The sequence below is a fragment of the Tiliqua scincoides genome, chromosome 8 (assembly GCF_035046505.1).
Source record: "Tiliqua scincoides isolate rTilSci1 chromosome 8, rTilSci1.hap2, whole genome shotgun sequence".
In the NCBI taxonomy this organism is placed as follows: Eukaryota; Metazoa; Chordata; class Lepidosauria; order Squamata; family Scincidae; genus Tiliqua; species Tiliqua scincoides.
Genome location: NC_089828.1, coordinates 2,869,234 through 2,878,555, shown reverse-complemented (window position 1 = coordinate 2,878,555; position 9,322 = coordinate 2,869,234). Strand labels below are relative to the sequence as shown.

General features: G+C 48.9%; 1 pseudogene; it reads right to left on the bottom strand.

The window, feature by feature from the left end:
- Window positions 1-165: 165 nt before the first annotated feature.
- Window positions 166-283, bottom strand: LOC136659529 (5S ribosomal RNA; annotated as a pseudogene).
- Window positions 284-9,322: the final 9,039 nt, after the last annotated feature.

The window sequence follows — 9,322 nt, the reverse complement described above, 5'->3', positions numbered from 1 at the left end:
CACCCAGTATTCCCAGGCGGTCTCCCATCCAAGTACTAACCAGACCTGACCCTGCTTAGCTTCCAAGATCATGGTATAAGCCTACAGCACCCAGTATTCCCAGGCGGTCTCCCATCCAAGTACTAACCAGACCTGACCCTGCTTAGCTTCCAAGATCATGGTATAAGCCTACAGCACCCAGTATTCCCAGGCGGTCTCCCATCCAAGTACTAACCAGGCCTGACCCTGCTTAGCTTCCAAGATCAGATGAGATTGGGAATGTGCAGGGTAAATCATCATAATTCTCCTTCCCCCAAAGGAGCAGAAAGGCACACAACATTATCCTATTTTGCCTTCACAACATCCCTGTGGGGTAGGCTAATCTGAGAGTGAATTGTGCAAGTTCTCCAAGTTAGTTCCAGGGCCAAGCAGAGACTGAACTACTATCGTTATCTGTGACCTTGCTATCTGTGAATACTTGCTGTTGCATTCGGGGGAGGGAGGGCTCTGCACAACTTTGAGCAGGCAGGCAAGGGTGAGAGGGGTTTCGGGAGGAGGAGGAGAGGGCACAGTGGCTTCCTCACAAGCAGAAGGCAGTTCTGGTGCTATGCGGGAGGGTGGAGAGGAAGAGAGACCTATACGGTATGCGGTGAGCACACCTGTATACATTGTGTTAAATGCATACTTTGGCCCTGTGTGTTTGCTTTTTTCTAACCAAAATAGTGTGTGTGTGTGCAGGGGGGGGGAGGCTTATGGGAGGGGAGTTTAACACCTTTCCTCACTTCCATCCTAATCCAGATTCCTCCTTGCCCCACTACATGCCATATAAAAACCAAAAAAGGTCATTTAAACGACGCATTATGGAAACATATTAGTATGAATCTTGATTAGAAAGAAACAAGCACATGGGGTCAAGTTACGCATTTAATGTAATGTGCAATTTTGGCCCTGCTAAGTGAAAGATTTTATTCTGGTGGCCTATACATGGTGACCCAAGAAACACGAGCTCCATTGGCAGATGCCATGCAAGAATAAACACAGAGTTCACATGGGACAATAGACGGACGTGAGAATCTAGTTGGGGATGATGTATGGGGAAGCATAGAATCTGTGGAACTTTTGGCAGTCCTGTAGAACACCCCGAGTTGAGAGTGACATGGTGTGCCGTTTCTGGAGATGCCATAATGTTCACAGCACATGCTTCCCATACTGAGAAGAGATAGAATCCCTGGAACTGAGAGACATTGCACGCTGCATATGTGCCACTGAGTCTTGGGGCTGTGCCACATAGAGCGAACTGGCAGTGTTTCTGTTTCATCTAGACTTGGCGTAAAGCCCTTCACAGATGTTGAGCATGAAGAAATGGATACATCCAGGTGAGGGGCAGGGGAGACATCATGGTGAAGACTCTGCCCTGACTTACATGCATTTGTTTCAATGACTGGATGAAATGATGTCACCCACATGTAACCAATGGAAGCTAGCTATGTCATGATGGTCACTGAGGGCAATTGAGGGTCAGTGGAGCAAACAAAGCATGTGTTGTGGAGAGCCATGCTTGTTTCTTCTGTGTGAAATAGCACTTATGCAGGGCCTAATCCAGACTGGAACTGCAGAGGGCAAAAAGAGGGTTTAAACCAGTAGTCCCCAAACCTACCTGGATCATAATGCCCCCACAGGTCATTCTTGCTGGCTCAGCTGGGCAATAACCATCTTGGATCTTGTGAAATCTCATGAGACCCAAGATAGCGCCACCCAAATCGCATGAGATCTTGTGAGATCCAAGATGGTGATGCTCAAATCTTGTGAGATTTGGACCTGAATAGCAGGGATGGGCACTCGACTCAGGATGACTTGAGTCGCACCCGTTTTTGATGACTTGAGTCATGGACGTCACAGACCCTGACTTGACTTGCGACTCGGGGCCAGTGACTCTCAAAATGAGTCAGGACTAGAAATGACTTGGCTACTGACTCTTTTTTGGGGTGTGCGTGTCCTCTTGTTTACTTTTTTCACTGATTCCGCATCACACCGAAGACCTTGTCAGTGATCCAAAAGCAGGGATTCTGAAGGACGGCAGCAGATGTGGTGGGAGGGTAGATTCCAGGAGGCGGGAAGGGGATTTGAGGGGAGGAAGAAAGACTTAAGTCTTTTTTTCTGTCCTTCTCAACTCGACTTATTTCTCAAAATGACCAGTGACTCAACTCAAAACGACTCAAAATTTCTCACAGGTCAAGTCATGATGGCCACGTGTTATGACTTGTGAGTTAAGTCGTGGGGTTGCTGACTTGGGACTCGACTCGGGACTCGGGCTCCGTGCCTCGAGCACATCCCCGCTGAATAGAAACCAGAAAACATCTGGGCACAGCCTTCTCTGTCTCCAATTTCAGCTCAACTCACTTCAGCATGTTATGAGAATAATGCATATCCCCAAGGACAAAAAGCATCCTTACTTTTCTATTATTTTCTCCATACGCACTTAAATTACTCCAGGAGTTTCTTTGTGCCTAACTTACATTAAACATCTCGCTCAACAATAAGCTGTCATGGAAAGGTCATTTGATTGAATTCAGCTGCCAGATCTTTGTGATATACCCCCCCCCGGAAGGTGTGTGTTGTGTGTTCTATTGAGCTGCCTGTATTCCCATCCCCAAGGTGGTTGGATATAAGTGGAACAGAGCAGAGGAACAGATTCCTCAAATGAGTGGAGCACTTTTGAATCCTTCAGTATGAAAAGGGCTATAGAAATGGAAGATATTGCACCCATCACTCTTATCAATAGGGCCGTCTTGGTCTCTCCACGTCCTTCCTTATAGTCCTGAAGCTCCCTTGCTTCTCTCATTTTCGAACAGATTGGAGCAGAGGCATTCTCTTTCCAAGAGGTTAGAAACCTCTCCGACACCCGCTTAAGCAGCACCATTCTTCAGAGTTAGGGAAGAAATGGGTTTTATGAAGTCGAATAAAAAGTTCATTCCATCATCCCATCGCCGGCGTCCAAACAGCCGTCAGCCGTTCGGAGGGAGAGCTGTCGCTTTATTTAATTGCAAATTAAAAAACATAAACCATCTTAAGCATGGGGCTTAATGCCACCTCAAATCAATACAGTAACTGCGCCTCGGCGGCGCCCGGCACCTGGCGCACAAAAATACGGCGACTGTCGAAGCAATAGCTGCACTTATTGTGTGCAGAGGAGCCGGGCTGAATGAGGCCATTTTGTACGGTATGAGTGACTGGCTTCCTCCATTACTGGTGATAAATGTAATAAAGAAAGAGAGAGGCAGAGATGGAAATACTGTTAATGGCTCCTTTTGTGCCGGCAGATTCTTCGCAAGAGGGAAGCCGCGGGAATAAAGGTGAGAGGCGGGAGAGAGATTTTCATCTCGCACACAACGCCTCGCGCCAACTTCCATTGTTCGGGCTGGAGTCATTGGCATCTGGGGGTTAAAGCGTTTTTAAAGGGAGCTGCGTGGGTGGCTCTGAGGGGGAGGCAGCCAGGCCTTCGGGACCCCATGCAAAGACTTTTGCAGTTCCAACTTTTGGAGAGTTGATGAAAAGTGCCTAAGAAACTGTTGGCAAATGACGACTTGCTCTGTTACGGACTGTGGGAGTTCCACGGGCTAATGTCCCCGTTGATTTGACAGTGGGCTGGACAATAACATCCAGGAGTCTTACTCCTTGCGCCACTGAGACGCCGTACAAATGATGTGATCCTGACCCCTGTGCCACCTGGGGCCAGGACCGCTAAATGCTGCCCGCACCCTAAAATCACCACTCCTGGTTTTTGGAGAAAACCAGAAGTGACCTTCTTCTGAGGGCCAGAGAGGCCACATGTGGTCTCCTCACCCCCAGTAGGTCTTCTGAAGGCCTCCGGAAGGCCTAAAAACAACATTTCTGGTTTCACCAAAAATTGGAAGTGATGTTTTTAAGTCTTCAGGCGGTCTCTGAAGGCCTTCTAAGGCCTGGTAAAATGGCCTGAAGAAACAAACAAATCCCCCACCTGAAAAGGGTGGGTGGGGTCATGGCATCCTACCACCAACTGGCACCCTGGGGAATTTGCCCTCCTGACCCTACCCCAGGTATCCCAGCGGATGGAATAGACTAACCTGAGACATTCGGCATCACAGCACCTGTCTTTGACAGCGGCAGCCAGATCAAGTAGATTCAGGTGACCATGGAACCCCATAGAGTCCCTGCTGGTCCCATATCTTCTCTATTTGGCTCCCCAATCTGGGGAACTCAACCATGGGAGAAGGAGCTGAGCAGACTCTTGACTCATCCCTGTATTCAGCTGCTCTGGAATCTAGCCCACCAGCCTGTCCTTCCCCATGCCATTCAGTTCTGGTCCTCAGAACCCTGTTAGTATACCATTCCATCTTCTGAGTGCCACAACCTAAAAGGCCGTGTCTCTAGTATCCATCTGCTACACACCTGTGGAGGACGGAGCAGAGGGAAGGGCTTCTGAAGTAAAGTGAAGTTCTTGGGTAGGTGAATGTTAACTCTTGAATGTCGCTGTGCCCAAGAAGTTACCACCCAGAAGGCAAAGAGGAGTATGCTAACAAAACTGCAATAAAAAAGAGGTTGGGCTATGATTTACTGGGGCAGTAGTGGAAGCTTTACCGTGCAAGTAACTCCCCCCCCCCCACACACACACATACCTCCACCAACCCTGAAGGTGTTTGGCAGCAGGGGTCAGAGTGTCACCTTGCCACTTCCTGCACTGCACAACACCACAGGCACTTGATCCATCCGTCAGACAAGAGACAGCAAGAGGGAGACATCAATTAACTCCTTCTCCCATGGTTATGTAACAGGAGGCATGCAGCAAGGAGCTATTTGACTGCATAAATATAGCAGGAGGTGAGATGTTGGAACTGTCACCGAGCTCCGGCAGATGACCGCCCCAGACATCCGTGGCACAGGAAAGCTTGTGAGATACAATGTCGCCTGTCATTAATGTTCTTGGCAATGGTTGGAGAAGACGAGGCCCCAGCAGTTGCAGCTGGTGTCTTGTTTGGAAACAGAGATGTTGCTTCAGGGGCATTGCTCGGGAGGTGCGGGGGCTGCACCAGGTGACATGCATGAGGGGGAGGTGACACCACTACTGGCCAAAATGGTTAAAATCTTGGTACTTTTGAATAATATCCTCATGCTATATATCATTTGATGTGTAATAGAATGACAGAGGCAGCACTGATGCCTGGTGGCCTTGCTTACCCCTTGGTGGCCATGCGTCCTCCTCTTGCCCAGTGCCTGATTGGTGTGGTCCCAGTGCCAGCACTGCTTGCTTGCCAAGTGCTGTAAATGTGCTTTATTGCATGTTTCCAGTGCCCAGCATCAGCGCTAGGGCTCAGCACCGGTGCTGGATGATTTTAGGATTGGCCCCTAGAAAAAGAGCCTCAGAACCTGGAAGAATGCTGTGGGATCTGCTGTGCTCCAAACCCCCGTGGCATACCCGTGGACCTTTCACAGCACACCAATGTGCGGTGGCACACCAGTTGAAAATCACTGGTCTCTCAAATGTAGCAATGACAGCACCCCAGGACCAAGGGAAACATAATTTTCATGGTCCCTGAATCCATCGCACCATAGAGAATTATGTTTCTCAAACTCCTTAGGATCTGGGACTTTGTCATTGTCGCAATGTAGATATCACAGAGGGGAGGAAGGAGGCCTCATGTAGAGGAGGTGTAGAATCAGGTGTGTTTGGGGGGGAAGGGAAATGTGGTGAGGGAGGACAGGGTTAGGGATTCATTGGAGTGTTGGGGGAGAAGTAGTTAGACCCTGTCATGCTCTCAATGACATCTTCAACAGCCCAATGGAATTTCAGAATTTGAAACTGGGCTGGAAAAAAGAGAACTTCATTTAAGAACATAAGAACATAAGAACAGCCCCACTGGATCAGGCCATAGGCCCATCTAGTCCAGCTTCCTGTATCTCACAGCGGCCCACCAAATGCCCCAGGGAGCACACCAGATAACAAGAGACCTGCAAGGCTTCCTGGGAATTGTAGTTAAGAACATAAGAACAGCCCCACTGGATCAGGCCATAGGCCCATCTAGTCCAGCTTCCTGTATCTCACAGCGGCCAACCAAATGCCCCAGGGAGCACACCAGATAACAAGTGCCCTCATCCTGGTGCCCTCCCAGAAAAGTTATTTTCCTAACTTTTCAGGAAAATAGCTTAGCTTTCTGCAATGGAAATGTGCAAGATCCCTCGAGGAGATACGGTGTGGTATCAACAGCGGCCCCTTGTTCTAGCAGGCAAGCACGGGGTTAACACCCGGGCCTTAGATAGTAATGGGTGTGCCACACAGCTGCAGCCACTAGTGGCCGCCAGGTCATTACAGGGATAAAAACAGCACCTGAAGTAGTGAAAGGGTGTGGGTGTAGAAGGAAGGAGGTTGGAGAGACTGGAAGGAAATTGGAGAGGTTGAGAGAACAGAAGAAAGTTGCTTGGAGGAAAGAGGGTGGGCTGACTAAATGGACTGACTGATGGACTCAATGAATGGAGACGTGGAGACTACTGGAGATGCTGGAGACTGGTGTGTGGCTGCCATGCCCAGGAGCTGCTGAGAACCAAGGTACTGCAGAAGCAGCTGGAGAAGCTGCCGGTGAGAGTGGAGGAAAGAGGAACTCTGCAGGTTGAACAGGTGAGCTACCCTGGTAGTGGGGTCCAGTGGTGCTTTTTTGAGCAGAGGGGAACTAATTAGCTTAAAGTGGGCATAAGTTCTCTAGACTGAGTTTGGAAAGGGAATTTGGCGAAACGCTTTCCAAGCTGAGCTGAAGGGGAATTTGCCCTTCGCTGCTCCTGTTAATTTGGAAAGAATCTACATCTCATCCTGAGCAGTTAAGATGCTTGTGAAAGTTCCGTGACATCATGGCTGCCCCTTCAATGAGTGGCAAAGTGAGACTTCCAATGATGGCCTATGGCAGATATAAGTTCTACTGCGAGTTCAGAGGATAAGAGTGGCAGAGGCTGAGCCATGGCTGATAAATGTCTTTCTACCCCCTCCTTTCCTGTGAGCTATGGGCTGAAGGCAGATGCTAGGCATTAGCATTATTTAGACATTAAGAGACCTATAATTGGCGGTGTAACATGTGTCCTCATCATAGTTGACCTTATTTATGGAGGGAACTGACATCTGAATGTCAAATTTGCATGCGTGACTTTTCTTCCCCCCCTAATATCCACTTTCGTATGCAAATCAGCCCAAGGGTTGCCAAAGAATAAAGCTAAATAAAATAGCTATTTTGATCATCTCAGGGAGGATTTGTGTTTGCCTCTTGGATGTGGGGGACCGGAGCTAAGATTAGATCCTGTCACTTAATGAGCGGCAGATTGAAGGAGAAAGACATTTACAGATATGGCTCCTGAATTGTAAGCAGCCTGCCCTGAAGTTGTAGCACTGAAGAGAATACCCTCGGTTTTCAGTTTTCTCAAGCAGGCACCAAGGAGGGAGTTGGAGTCAAGGTGGACGCAGAAGGTCAACAGTCTCTGGTGCATGGAGTTGGGTGGCCAACGCCTGTAGCCTCATGGGCCTCTGAGGGAGTGATTCGGAGACAGGGAGTGAAGAGTTTGCACCAGAATTTGGTGCAGAAAGTGGGATCCCCAAATGACCTGGAGCAGTGTTTGACCTGGGGTGGAGGCAGGGGGGCAGAAGCCCCAAGCACCACACTCGCCACATCCCTGCTGCTGCCAACTTCGCCTGCTGCGGCACCTGGCCTGCCTGTCTGAGCTGAAACCAGAAATGTGGCAGCTTCCCCTCTGATTGCATCTGGGTAGCACCCCAGAATGCCTTGTGGCATTTGCCTTCGTTTGGCTCTAGTGGCCCAGAACTGCTCCAAGGGAGCCAAGGAGCTACTTGCATGGCGCGGTGAGGCACCTGCAAAACTTAGTGCTTTGCAGCTCCTCTAGCTATGCTGCTGCAACCACTTGCAAAAGGCTTGAGCTTCTTGAGTGTTTGCATCATTTCAAGACAAATGCTTCCCTAAAGTAGTACTTTGTTCAGTTGTTAGGCAAGCAAAAGAGAGCACAGAGGGCAGGTTGACCCATAAAAGAAGGAGAAAGGGAACAGAAAAAGAAAAGAACTTGGGTATTACCAGAGATTTGCAAAAGGAAACTTCCCATCCTCCGGTCAGCTGAGTCACAGAACTCACACCCACCAGCATGTGATGACTTGTTTCGGCCTATGTTTAGCGTGTGGGTCACAGTTGCCAACCGTGAAATGTCAAGGAAAATGTTAGGTGTCCTTAGATGGAACTGAAGGCGGGCAGAGAATCACACCAGATGGGTTGTTGTGCCCTTCGGGTTAGTACACCAAATGACCCTTGTGCCTGGATAGGGCACTGAACAGGAGGAAAGCGAGATTGCCATCTTGGGATCCTTTCCTAGACACCGCTCTCCCAACATCCTGCCACACTGGATTGTGATCAAGAAAGTGACTCCAAGATTAGGAGGTTGGAGCAAGGTTGAGTTTTAGTGACTGAGATCTTCAGGGGAGAAGGAAGTCAACTTAGTCCCCTGTCCCGCCATCAGAGGTATAATGAAAAGCCCCAGCGCCTGGGGCAATGATGTCACATGACATTGTAATGTCACTTCTTGGTTCTCCCTGGAGGAGAAGGTGCTGGTAGCTTTGTGCCCTCTTTCCTTCTCCTGTGGAGGCTCCTTCAGAGAGCCTCCACTGGAGAAGGCATGGGAGGTGTAAAGCCTCCAGGTTCCACCCTAGTTATACGTCTGTCCGCTGTGGTGCATCTGTCTCACAGAAGGCAATGTTCAGTGACAGCCTGTGTGACTACTTATGATGTGCAGCTGCTTGGGCTGAGGAACATATCTTGAAGTAACAGTTAAACAAAGTCAATTGGGGCCCTAGTAGTTCCTCATATCACCTAATCTAGTTGAGTGGATCAGCTGCAATACCCTCTCTGACCATCATTGGAGTGGTGCTATTGTGCAGCAAAGAGAAGGCCAATAGCAGTCTCTGCCTGAGAACAGCTGCTATGGTGCAGGGTGTAAGATGTCTGAACCGGACTTCTGGAGAGGAAGTAATGGAGCCAAGCTTGCATCCAGGAGCAAGGAGTTTCATATCCTGAGTGCCACTGCAGAAAAGAGTCTCTCATCTTTTGCTGCTGAACAGCGCATGCAGGACGGCCCTCTCAGTTGATCTTTCACACTGAGAGGGAAAGTGAATCATGAAGTTTTATGTTTGAATAAATTTTAAAAACCTTGGAATTCTAGATACACCCCATAAGTTGAATGCTGTGATACCAAATCAGATAATTGCTCAGTCTTGCCCAATATTGTTTTTTTCTGCCTATCAGGAGTTCTCAAAGCTTTTGGGCAGGGT